This window comes from Parasteatoda tepidariorum, chromosome 11 (assembly GCF_982258835.1).
Source record: "Parasteatoda tepidariorum strain Cologne lab strain chromosome 11, Ptep-v5.0, whole genome shotgun sequence".
Lineage (NCBI taxonomy): Eukaryota > Metazoa > Arthropoda > Arachnida > Araneae > Theridiidae > Parasteatoda > Parasteatoda tepidariorum.
In genome coordinates this window covers 94,121,610-94,134,473 of record NC_141765.1, presented here as the reverse complement: position 1 = coordinate 94,134,473, position 12,864 = coordinate 94,121,610, and the positions used below count along the sequence as shown (strand labels likewise).

General features: G+C 29.8%; 1 long non-coding RNA gene across 2 annotated transcripts in view; it reads left to right on the top strand.

Moving 5' to 3' along the window:
- Nucleotides 1–12,864, top strand: part of LOC147801901 (uncharacterized) — a 165,634-nt gene that overhangs the window by 24,218 nt on the left and 128,552 nt on the right. For both annotated transcript variants that reach the window (XR_015430605.1, XR_015430604.1), the window contains exons 4-5: nt 329–419; nt 7,055–8,657. This is a non-coding gene — a long non-coding RNA (uncharacterized LOC147801901). The remainder of the gene's footprint in view (nt 1–328; nt 420–7,054; nt 8,658–12,864) is intronic.

The following is a 12,864-nucleotide window of genomic DNA, read 5'->3' as shown; positions in this document are numbered from 1 at the left end:
TATGGGAGAAAAAAAATTGTAATTATATAATAAAGTAACTAAAATAAAATTTTTGTTGTTATATTGCATTAATTGACTTAAATTTTTTTTACATAACTTGTTTTTAATGTTCAGATCGTGTTTTAAAAATAATCTGGCAAGTCTAATTAAAACATATTAAAATCTTTAGTCGTTTCTTTTACGTTACTCACTTGTTTGCCTGTTCCGATGATCGTTAGCATCATGCACACATTTATTTTGTGGAGAAAAAATGTTGTGAGTTGTGATAATTTTATGATTTAAAATGCTTATTAAAACATTGCTTATGATTATTTTTTTTTCTTTGCAGTGTATGCAGGAAAAGATTTGGCTTTCGTTAGCAAGATAGGACAGAGTTATGACGTGAATTGAGCAGTATGTATTGTTGCAACATGGTTCCGGTAAGAATTTTATTTTCTCTTTCTATAAATTAAGATTTCCACGCGTTATGACCCCAAAACGAAATGTTTCAACTTTTACCTTTTAGTTTTTATTGTAATTCCAGTAGAGGTATTTTTTATGCTTCTTTAAAAACTTTTGGAGCAAATTGTCAACATCGCTAAAACATTTTCTTCTCTAAACTGCCAATTTCAACAGACAAACACTTTGTCTTTAACTTCTACTCCAATAAACTTAAATTTTGACAAACATAATCTTTCTTTTAATTTTCATTAATTTAAAGAGAAATGACTCGAGCAGTTATTAAAAAAAAGTACTGAGAAAATCGCGTTGATTTTATGACGCTTCTCGAGTGATATGATCTGTAAATATTTTCTGAAAGTATTCGAATCAATATTTTCTCTCGTTAAATTCACGAAAAGTGTCTACTGATTGCTAGGAAACATAACAATTTTCATAGCAAACATACAAATATTTTCTTGTTAGTTTATAAAATAAGTTTTAAATTACAGTAAATGTTGTAAGAAATTGCTAGCCCCCCCAGAAATTTTCATTTACCCTACTGCTAAAAAAATTTCTGGACAAATAACTGAAAATTTGAATTTAATATCTTTATGTTATCCTTATTTAGAAAATCAGTACTTCAATAAATACTTTCGTTAATCTCACCACAAAAATAATGATAATAATACAATGCATATTATAAGTTATATTAATATACAAGATTTAGAGCTTTATTGACAAAAGTAACCACAATATCAGTTTAGCCTTCAAACATAAGTTCTTTGTGTGACAAAATAATCCTTATAAGTTATTCGCTTTAAATTTGTCAAAGGAAAATGTTTTGAATTGATAAACTTTAAATATAATTTGACCTAGAAACAAGTTCATTTTTATCACTCTTAAGCTTTTCGTTTAACCTAACCGTCAAAAAAATATGGCTCAGGCAAGTTAATACGAATCTTTGTCTTGGAAACCGCAAGTGTGAAAGTTTCCTCTAAACAAGTTTTAGCATATTTCTGTTTAAAAAAAAAACAACATCAGTTTGAACTTTACCTCCAAACGCTAGCATAGTGTAGGGAATTATTAGTACATTCTAATGCAAATTAAGAATATTGTTAAAGAGTATGGCATGGCAAAAACAAGCTATAAATAATTGCTGTTCTTGCAAACTTAAATTCGAATTTTGCCTTTAAACATTAGTAGTAAGCCACCAGAATCTTTCCATAAATCAAAATGCTCGCTCTTATGCATTCGTTAGATCACTTTCTCAAGTGTAGTTGTTACTATGAATGACAGAAATTGGTTGACTTCCACCGGTGAATGTTGACATTCACAATGTCCAAAATGTATACTAGGTCTAGTTAAGTGCCACTGCTCGGTATGCATTTTACCGGCACTCCGAATACTGATGTTTCTCCCAATCTAACCTCAGCAGATATTAAAACATCGAATAAATATAATAATATCAACGAATAAAAATAATATCAAATCAGATATAACAAATATTTCGGACATTCACCAAAGCGACTATGTGATTGTTGACATTCACCGGTAAAATAGAAATTCTATTGATTTAGGTCATGCACGGTAACATAGCTAAGACGAAAATTGGTTTTGCTTGTTTTATGATTTACAAAACATGCCTTTCAAAAATGGTCAAAAACAAGTTTTAATTACTCTTTGACTTAAAAACCACAATATTGAATGTGACCACAAAATGTTACTTTCTTGCGGAAAGAAATTTTGATACTCCAGAGAAACCCACCAAAAGAAGTATGCAACGACAGCTAATATTGTATAAATATTTGAACGAATGTTATCCTACTCGAAACGTTAACAAGAAATAACCTACCCTAATTTCTCGTCTACGAAAAAGAAAATTGTTGCAGTTTTTTATTGACTTAGAAACCACAAGTTTTGATTTTTTTTCCAAACGTTAGATAATTGTAGAAAATAGTTACAGTTCAGAAATAACAATTTTAAAAACCAAAAACTAAGCATTTGAATTTTGCTTCTAAAAGACCACTACAGATAGTTATTGCGATAGACACCCTACCGAAAAAAGTGTGGACCAAAACTACCTTTTGCTAATTTTTAATAAATCTAATAAGTTTTTTAATCGGAATTTCGAATTTTACAATGAAATCTATGTTTATAAAAGAAATGTGAGGCCCTAATTGTTTCTCTAGCTTTCCCGTCAAAAAATTATGATAATGACTTATACAGCAAATTTTATTCTGCAAACCACGAGTTTTACCTTAAAATTTTAAGCAAAAATGTAGGAAATTTTAAAGCCACCAAAAATTTTCGCTAGCCTACCAGCTGAAAAGTAGTAGTCAAAACAGATTTTAACGAATCTTTGTCAAAAATCTTCTAGTTTGAATTTTTCCATCGAAATTCGTCTTTGAATGAGCCTCTTCGTTTTAAACTCTAAAATCATTTGAAATAAAATTCACAATAAAAAAAAATTGATAAAGTTCAACACTGTCAAAAATTAAAGGAAATAATATGAGTTACTAACTCAAAAATAATTTATTTTTTAAATTTGAAAAGGACAAATTTTTATCTTATTAGAGAATTCTGATTTGAACTCTGGTAATTAAAATATAATAAGTATCGAAATCATTTACAATGAGTGAAAAAAATGTGTTGGTCAGAAATTTATTTTTCAAACACAAATTTTTAAGAAATATTTTACCAAATTCTTTCCGTGTACAAATATTAATGTTGAAAAACTTTGTAGCGTAACTACCACTGCAATTATTCAACTCTCATTCATTAGTATATAAACATGTTAACTCTATTCTATTTTGAGGTTCGTTTTGATAGATAATGGTTGAGATTTTCGTTAACGTGCTCCTCGCATAGGCCAACCGACCTGCGTAGGGGTTAGGGAACTGTCCTTGCACCAGAAAGGTTCTGGGTACGAATCCCGGGTAAGGCCTTTCCTTCTCTGTACTATCTTTCCTTACTGTGGGCAACGTTGGCCCACTTAATGTGTTGCCCCTTAAGTAGTGGCCCACAAATCTGCCCTTCAGATGCCTGTATGAGGTAAGTCATTCTCCAAGTGGGCATTGGAAGAAAAAAGAAACTCATCGCATTGAAGACCTCCGGACGTGAACTTAACACTCCTATCTTCTCAGCAACGATCTAAACACGCCTGCTTGGAACAACACGTCTACCTCTCACTGAAACGATTTGAATACATCTAGAGTGATGGATAGAAGACAATGAACAGTTCACTTTTTATTTGTGATTGCGACATTATCCTCCTCGCTCTGTTGCTGCTCAGTCTCGATCACACGCAACGGGGATCTGTACACACTACTAATAGCAAGAGAGGAGCAATCACGCACACAACAGTAATCTTATTACAGCTCTTACAATCAGCGCTCAAAATCTTGTGATCTTAATACAGTTCTTCTGGCCTCTCATAAAAACTGCAATAAATCAAATAGTGATATCCATTCATCGAATTGTATGACAAATAAAATTCTGGTTGGGGAGTATTGTAGCACTACAATTATTCATACCAATTTACTAGTATAGAACAGTGCTTCCCAACCTTTTGTTTCAGTGTTATCACCAAGGTTAGGTCAACGTTTGATAATTTTACCCACTGAAGGATGGAGCAAACGTTGTGTGTTATATTTTAGATGGTTTTGATTTAATAATTTTAATTTAATTGCTTTTAAACATCCTTCAAAACAAATACAACTGCGGTATGGGTGTGGCATAGGTGACTGATCTTAGTTTTGAGTTTAATACAGATTAGTTTGATCTCACCGCCCAGTCAACCTTAAGTTCACAGAAAGTCACACTAATTCGAGAGAAATACACAATAAAAAAGTGGAAGCAATTTTATGTTCCATATGGAGAGTACTATTTGATCCACGGACAGGAGGTTGCGGACGAAAACCGAGCTTAAATTTGGAAGCAAAACTAACTAAAATTTGTCTCAGCTATAATTTTTAAAGTGTTTGATATAACAAAACAATTGATCAGGTATAGCTAATTAACCACAGTAGACCCTTGATCAAGTCTATCTGCAGCACCCCCTGTTAACCCACATGACGGATCATGTGATATGAAAAAATCTGTCATCTTTCTATTCATATAAATAAAAATTAAGCGTAAAATGAAAAAACTCATTAATGCATATTAAAATATAAGGAAATATAGAAAACTAACCATTACGGGAACAGCACCAAAATCCCCATTAAAATATCAATTAAATCCCGTTAATGAATTAATTTATATATTGATTTCTAAACGAGTTTGAGCGATTGCAGCTAATCCAAATATATCGAATTAGAATGTCTAATTAGTTTTAGTTCATAAAACAGTTACGATCTTAGGAAACTTTATTTTTCCTCCCGAAACGATAAATGATAAAAAAAGCACAATTATTTCATTATCAGGATTTATTTAAAATAAATGAAACAGTCTTAAGCACCGTAATTTATTAATTTATGTAGGTATTTATGATTAGAACTGTAACCTCTTAGTATTATATTCTGAAAATAAATGTTTAAATTATTTTCATAAGATCAGTTAACAGAATCTCAACTTTTTTATTTTAATCCATTTATCTCTAATTTTGTCGAACGTATTAACCCATTCCTTCCCTAGCGTCTTCTTAAAAGACAGTAAAAAAGTGAAAATTTTTTCATTATTCGGATTTATTTTGCACAAAGTAGTTCTATCAACTGCAATATATTACATGAGGACCGGGATACTCTGGTTGGAAGGGCATTGAGCCAATGTTTAAGAGGTCGTAGATTCGATTCCCACCAGCCGATGACTCCCCATGTAGTAAATGGTGACTGATGCATTTTAAATCTGTCGATCACAATATCCTTAATGTTCCCGACTCTTGTATTCTCCGATTAACAAACTGACTCCTAAAGTTGCTTATTTAAATTAAAGGATAAATTATTTATTTCATGCCTATTATAGAAGACGGAGAATTTTAAAGTTCTTGGAAAAAATTATTGAATATTAAAATAAAAAATTAATAGAATACTAGTTTTAAACTGTTATTCTTTTTAGAGTTCTTACCATGATTAGTTTATAGTAGCGGTTTGCGCGAAGGGTCCCTTGCACAGTAGATTGACCAAGGCAGATTGACCTTTGACCAAGTATTTAGACAGGCATGCTGACATTAATCGTAGTAATTGTTGTATTAAATTAATGCTAACAGCACTGAATTATTTTTAACAAATATCTTAGAATTATGTTTGCGCAAAATTAAATACTTTTAACTACTAGATATTTCATTTAAAATTAAAAAATTAAAAACTAATTTTAAAAAATATTCCTTTATTAAAATAAAGTACAGATCAATCGAAATAACTAAAACCCATAGGATGTTTTTAATTGCTTTACATAATAAAAATTTTCCATATAATTTTAATAATAAAGAAGCTTTACTCTTTATAAAATTAAACTTAAAATTAATATGTTAGTAAGCAAAAGTAAATGCGTGTTAAATTCTTTAATTTACCTAGGATAGTTTTTAGGGCTTAAAATTATTAATTTTAGAACCAAATCATTGAAGTGCAAAATAAGTCTCAACATTTAGTGAAAAATATATTTCAATTTTAAGATATTTTTATTAAGTAAATTATAAGAGGTTTTACATCGCTTAAATATTTTTAAAGAAATTTCTAAGCTACAAATAATTTAAACGGAATCTATTTTTGTGAGTTGTAATAGTATTATGTTCAAAATTTTAGAATTTTTGACACCATGTGCTCTCTTAAAATGAAAGAGTGATTTCCCCTACTCAAAAAAGAGTAAAAATTTTTTTAACTCAACTTGAGTGAAATACGCTTTTATTTGAGCGATATTCTTGCTTTGCGTTCACTCAAACTTGAATGCTTTCTTTGAATTGCTTTTCACCAAGTTAAATTGCGTCCTTTGATAACAATTTGCAGTTGAAAAAGATCTCTCCTTTTCCTGTGTACTGCTATTTAAACGTAAGCTAATGGTGTGAAAGAAAAAAAAACTTTTACAAGAAATATTTCTTACATTTTGTTTATATCACCGTGATTATTTGGGTAAAAGATTGAGATTTGTATTCAAAATTTAATTACAGACTGTATTTTTGTCTAATCAGTTATTGATTATGAATATCAAATAGCCGAGAGGTGGAATTAAGCAGGTTTCAGGCACCAGGCTATACCTGAATATCATTTGAGACACATACCTAAGGAGCGAGCATTCAAGTCACATAATCGTCGTGCTCCTCAATAAAAATTAGGGAAAATCTTCCGAAGTAAATCAGTAAAATGCTTCTTTATAGGGAATAAAGGAAATCATTGTAGGGAAATTTAGCTTTCTCACGAGTTATCAAAGGGAAAAATGTCAAGGTTAATTAATGCATACTTGAACTAAAAATGGATTAAAAGACAGCATGTGAGTTTTAAAGTCTGAGAAAGAGAGTTTTGTTTTCATTAGAAAACTAAGAAAGAGATTTACAGAAAAGAAAAACAAAAAAAGATTGGTTGAAGCTTTTTATGTTAAATATATATAGTAAATATTGTTGTTCTTTGAATTTAATAACTATTTTATTTAACTAGTTTTTGCAACGACTTTATTTTTCTTATAAAAATTTTTTTTTCGATTTTAGATATGACAGCCTAAATGACAGACTTGCGCCAGCTTTTAGATTATTCTAGACTTTCTTCTAAGCTTGTTTTAACGCCATAAGAAGCTGGTAGCTCTCCACTATCTCGATCAACAGCTCCAGAAAGGTCTACAGACACAAAAAGCATGCATTTAAGAGACCTAGTTTCGATATACCTTTCTCCTACTGACACCAACAAAAACGATGTTAAAGTTGATGCAAATCCTACAGAATGATTAATGAGGAAATTCGTTTGTCGGAGGCTGAAATATCCATTATGAGAAAGATTCTAACGACCCATCTGTTAGTTTCATCCCATGAAGTTGAAGTTTTGCGAAAGAACTCTGCTCTGTATTCGGTGAAATCGTTCTCTCCATCTGCCCCTGTTAAAAATAACATGCAATGGCCTTTAATGTTCCTTCCAAGAGTCAAGAAAAAACTCTTGCATCTTTGCTAGCTGATCTCCCAGTCAACATAATCGGACTGGTTAAACTACATCTTTCGCTTTGTCTATTTTTATTTTATATTTTATGGCCGTCGTTGAACGGGCTACCCAATTTTCGGGTTCACAACTACGAATGTTCAACTACATAGCCTTGTAATGTAGAACTCAATCCAGAAGACAAGGGAACTCCTGGATTGGGAGAAATTTGGAGAAATTTGCTATAAAACTATTGGGAGAAAATTGCCTTCTTGGAGGACTTTTTGGTGGAACTAAACCGCATTTGCGTTACATGGAGAGAAAGACCACGCCATGGTTAGCTTGACGGCAAGGGGACTCTAACCCATGATCCGTCTACCACGGAGTATATTTCACGTCAGCACTGTGCTCGGTGCAAGCCAGATGCGGAATTCTTATCGATCGGTAATCGTCGGGATTCGAACCCGGTTAACCTCAGTGGAAAACGAACGCTTTATTCCCTGAACCATCACGGCTCTTTTGTCTAGTTAAGCAAGAACAGATCCGGACTTGCATCACCTACTTATGAGTTTGCCCTGCAGATTGGTGAGGTGGCGAAAAAAATGGTGAAACATTTGTGAAGAGATTGAATTCCGAATGGCTGTTACAGGCGAGAACTTACCAAGAGGTTCCACGATGATGGAGCATTTTGTGATCTGGAAAAGTGTTTCATTGGACTGGGTAAAAGTGATTTTTCGATTTGGAAAAAGTGTGAATTTTCGTTTTGGGTAAAGCTGAAGTCATGATTTCGACTTACGGGCATCATAATCAATGTTCGCGTAATCACCGCATGGTGTCTAAAAGTTGTCAAATGATTCTGCCAATTACTCACCTAATGTGTTTTGCAAAAATGATTATAACAGAACTCATAATATTGCAGCTGAAGACGGAACAATGGAGGCCAGAAAATGTCAAGCAGTTCTATGTTACGTGTCACACCTACGAAGGCAAATATTCAGAAGTGTCCAATATCTGTGGTTCCGTATCAATCGATCAAGCTATTATATTTTTCCGAACAAGAAGACCTGCAGCTTGGTTGGGTGCCAACTGACTGCTGATGGACATTCCGTTGGTGATTTGTCCGGAGAATTAGAGCTCAACCAGTGACTGGGTGACCTGATTCGCTGCAGAGATGGGAAAGAAAAGGTACGTGACCTTTCTTTTTATCATTATTACATTAATAATTTTTCCCCTATTTGCTGGTAAAACAGTGAAATATCTTTTATTTAAATCTAAAAAATACACTTGATAACCTTTTTAATAGTTAAATTAATTCTAATTTTGAATAATTATTTTTTTACATAATTGTGTAAAATAATTATTAATTTAAAAAGTAGAATGATCCTCTCAATATTGAATATATTTAAAATTGCGCATAAATAGTTTTTATGGTGGCCAGTGTAATCAAGTAAAGAATTTCTTGTCAGAAACTAGTTATTTTATCATGATCATGTAACTTTCAAAATTATTTTGCATTTTGTTAACATAAATATAAAAAACTTTCAACAATATGAAAGAAAAAAATTATTAGTGCACCTATCCTAATAATTATATTTTTTTTAAAGATCTTAAAAATATTTTTTGAGTGCTTTAAAAGTGCTTTACAGCTTCAAAATTGCTTGAGTTAAAAAATGGTAATTGCGATTTAAGAAGTAAAAATATTAAATTTAGAAGTAGTGACAATTTTATTTATTCAAATCTCTTCGTTTGAGAGCCTGCCCAACATAAAGCCTTAACATCTTTCGCGTTTACGAACGCTTTATTTTTTTAATGTGTCTTTCCGTATGTGGGCTAAGCACTGTTAAGATTTAAGAAATAAACCCAATGCTTTCAAAGACCAACCTGTTTTTAAAATAATCCATTTAATGCATTTTAAGAGCTTGAATAAGAGGCTTGAAAAGACGCTGAATTGATATCCGTTTAATGTTTTGCATTTTAAAAATCTTTATTCAGCTGCAAATAAAGATTTTGAAAATTTCACTTCCACGTTAGTGGAGCCCCATAGTATGAAAAGAATTATAATTTCTAGCTCATAATATGGAATTGATATTAACAATGTATTTCATGTTGCATTTCTAAAAGGCTAAGGGGATAAAAATAGGATAGACTGAAATACTATCTAGTATTTTTACGATTTTTTTACGTTGAACGAAGAGACTAATATTATCGAAGTTATTTATGTTTTATGTATAAAAGTACAGTTTTTTATTTATACCTATTTACGTATCTAACATAGCTAATTAGGCAAATAAGATATCGTTACCTATGCATATCACTACGCAAAATCGAATTAGAATGAAACCAAGCTGATTGATTTAATAGTTTAGCAGTTTGAAAATTTATTAAGGTTTTATGTGTAGAAAGTACAATTTTTCTACTTTGACTTACACCACTTTATGCAACGAACACTGCTATCTAGACAAGTGAGGCATTGCTTCAAATTTAATTTTTTACTCTAAATCCAGTAAAATAGTCCTTTGATATAATTTTTTTAGAAGAAATGAGGGTTTAATGCGTGAAATATAAAATTTTTGACTTACATTTTACTCATGAAATATTTAAAGCATTAAAACTATTAGATCTATCAAATCAATTCTAATTTTGTTTTTTAATTTGTCTGAAAAATATATATTATATAATGCTGGACTTGATTGTACAAAAATGACTCAAATTTTCATTGTTACGTAATTGTAATAAAATTAATTTACACTGCATTAACTTTGATTATTATCAAAAATATCACATTTACAGAAGACCAATTTTTAAAAAAGAAATATTTTTTAAATAAAAGAGGATTGGTTTTCATGAATTCAATGTCATACTTACAACTTATTATTGCAAAATTTAAGACATTAATTATTGGTATGAGATGATTTAATAAAAAATTACAGGATATATTTTGCAACAAATTTATTGTAACATATACTATATAAATTCAAATTTATTAATAACTAGACAAAAATATGTTGTATTAAGAGAATTTTTTTATGTACCCTATTATTTTTCTTATAGGCTTTAAGCGCATTTTACATTTTAAATAACACAAAAATCAGTGTAAAAATAAAACATTTACTATCAAGTGTATTTATTTTCAATTTTGATTTATTGTTTTTTAACTTCAATCATAAAAACAATATTACATCTCTTTCCTTTTGCACCAGACAAACTTTACAGGGTTCCACAAAATACCTGAAATAAAAGAAATTACTATCATGGTAAAGTTTTACGAACACATTATTAGAATAAGTGAGATTAAATAGCCCTAATTTGAAATCAGTTAAGCCTTCAGGTATCACTCAGAAACTTATTTTAAGTTTGATCGATATTTTGATGATAGTTCTAAGATTATTCTATACACTAATGAAAGATTATTGGTTTTATAGTTTTTATGATAGGACAGAAATTTATTTCATTTTAAAAAATAAATGGTATTTATAAATGAAGACTATTGAAAATGAAACTATATTGAAAAATTAGTAATTTAAACTTACGTTCTTACATTGTAGAAAAGTAAAGGATCAATAGATAAATGTAAAGTATAAATAAAAATTAAAATATGAATAGTTAACTTTGAATAATAAGAACAAAATATTAAGCAAATCATCATACACCAATTAAAAGAGGGTTATGAATGTAAAAATAGATAGGGGTTTTGGGAATTTGTATTTTTAAAAATTACTGAAAAATGGGGTAACTTTGTGAGAGAGTAGGTAAATATTTGCCACACATGTTTCCTGAGTTTTCTAACTTGTTTTAAAATAAGCTTTTCTAAAATTAAAGTAATTCGTAGGAAAAAATAAATAATTATTTCACAAATTAAAAAAATTAAGCTTTTTCAAATAATCAAATACATGCTTTTACATTCAACAGGTACAAAAATTAAAAACAAATATTAAAATTCTAAAAATAAGAAATACAATCTTCGTTATATTTTATACGTTATAACAATGCAACAAAATTTTGTATTTATAAAACATTTTTCGTTCTATTGAAATGCTAAATGAAACTGTATTGAAAAATTAGTAAGGTAAACTTATATACTTGCTACCATTGTAGAAAAGTAAAGTGTCTATAGATAAATGTATGTTAACTTTGAATAATATTAAACAAAATATTATGCTTATCAAAATATACCAAAATAAAGAGGAGATGAATGTAGAAACAGATAAGAAAATAAAGAGGAAAGGGATTGTGGAATATAGAGCAGTTTGAAGTGTGGAATCTTTTATTTTAAAAATTATTTTTATATAATATATTACTAGCTTTTTTAAAAAAACTTTTCAATAATTACCGTTAAATATGGTAACTTTGTGGGGGACAAGGTAAATGTTTACTAAACATGTTTTCTGAATTTTCTAACTAGCTTTAAAATAAGCGATTGAAAAATTAAGGAATTCTTAGGGAAAAATAAAATTAATACACAAATAAAATTTAAAAAATTCAAGCAATAGAACACATGTTTCTTTAATCAACAGAAATAAAGATTAAAAGTTAAAATTAAGAAATGCAATCTCTTATGTTTTATATGTTAAAATAATAATGCAACAAAGTTTGACCAGTTGCTTGGCGAATATTTTAATGTGAAATGCCAGAAAAATTCATCTATATTAATTTAGGAATTATTTCTATCCAAAGTAATGAAAATTTTGATTGGAACAAATTATAATAATAATTCTTAATGTTATTAGTTTAAAGCGAATAAATAATTATTACATCATACTAATGAAGCAAATTTGAATAATGGTTTTTTCTTATTATTCAAAGTTAACTATTGATACTTTACTTTTTATTTATACTTTACATTTATCTATTGATACTTTACTTTTCCACAATGGCAGTTAGTACGTAAGTTTACCTTACTAATTTTTCAATATACTTTCATTTTCAATAGTCTTAACTTACAAACACAATTTATTTTTTAAAAGAAATTTCAGTCCAAACATAAGAACTACAAGACCAAATATACACTCTAAAAACTGTACCTCTTAAATAAAAGGCACAAGCTAAATGTACCCTTTATTTTCTCGCGTTAGAGGCACACAACTAATGTGCCTTTAAAAATGAGAGGCACCACAAGAAATGAAAGGCACCAAAGCAAACGCGAGTCAATGCGCGGTACGAAAGGATTTTACCGGTTCCCTGTGCCTTTCAAATGGGCTTCCCTTTTTTTTCTTCGGTACGATGTAACGGAGAAGAAGCGCATGCGCACATCAACGAAATATTTTATGACGAAATACAAATAATAAAAGCAGACGATAAAATTAGAACACAGAAAGTTGTTGATTTTTTAGAATTAGTTTTGTGTGGAATTTGAGTTTTCATATTACCCGTTACGGGTTTATCTAGTTTGTTT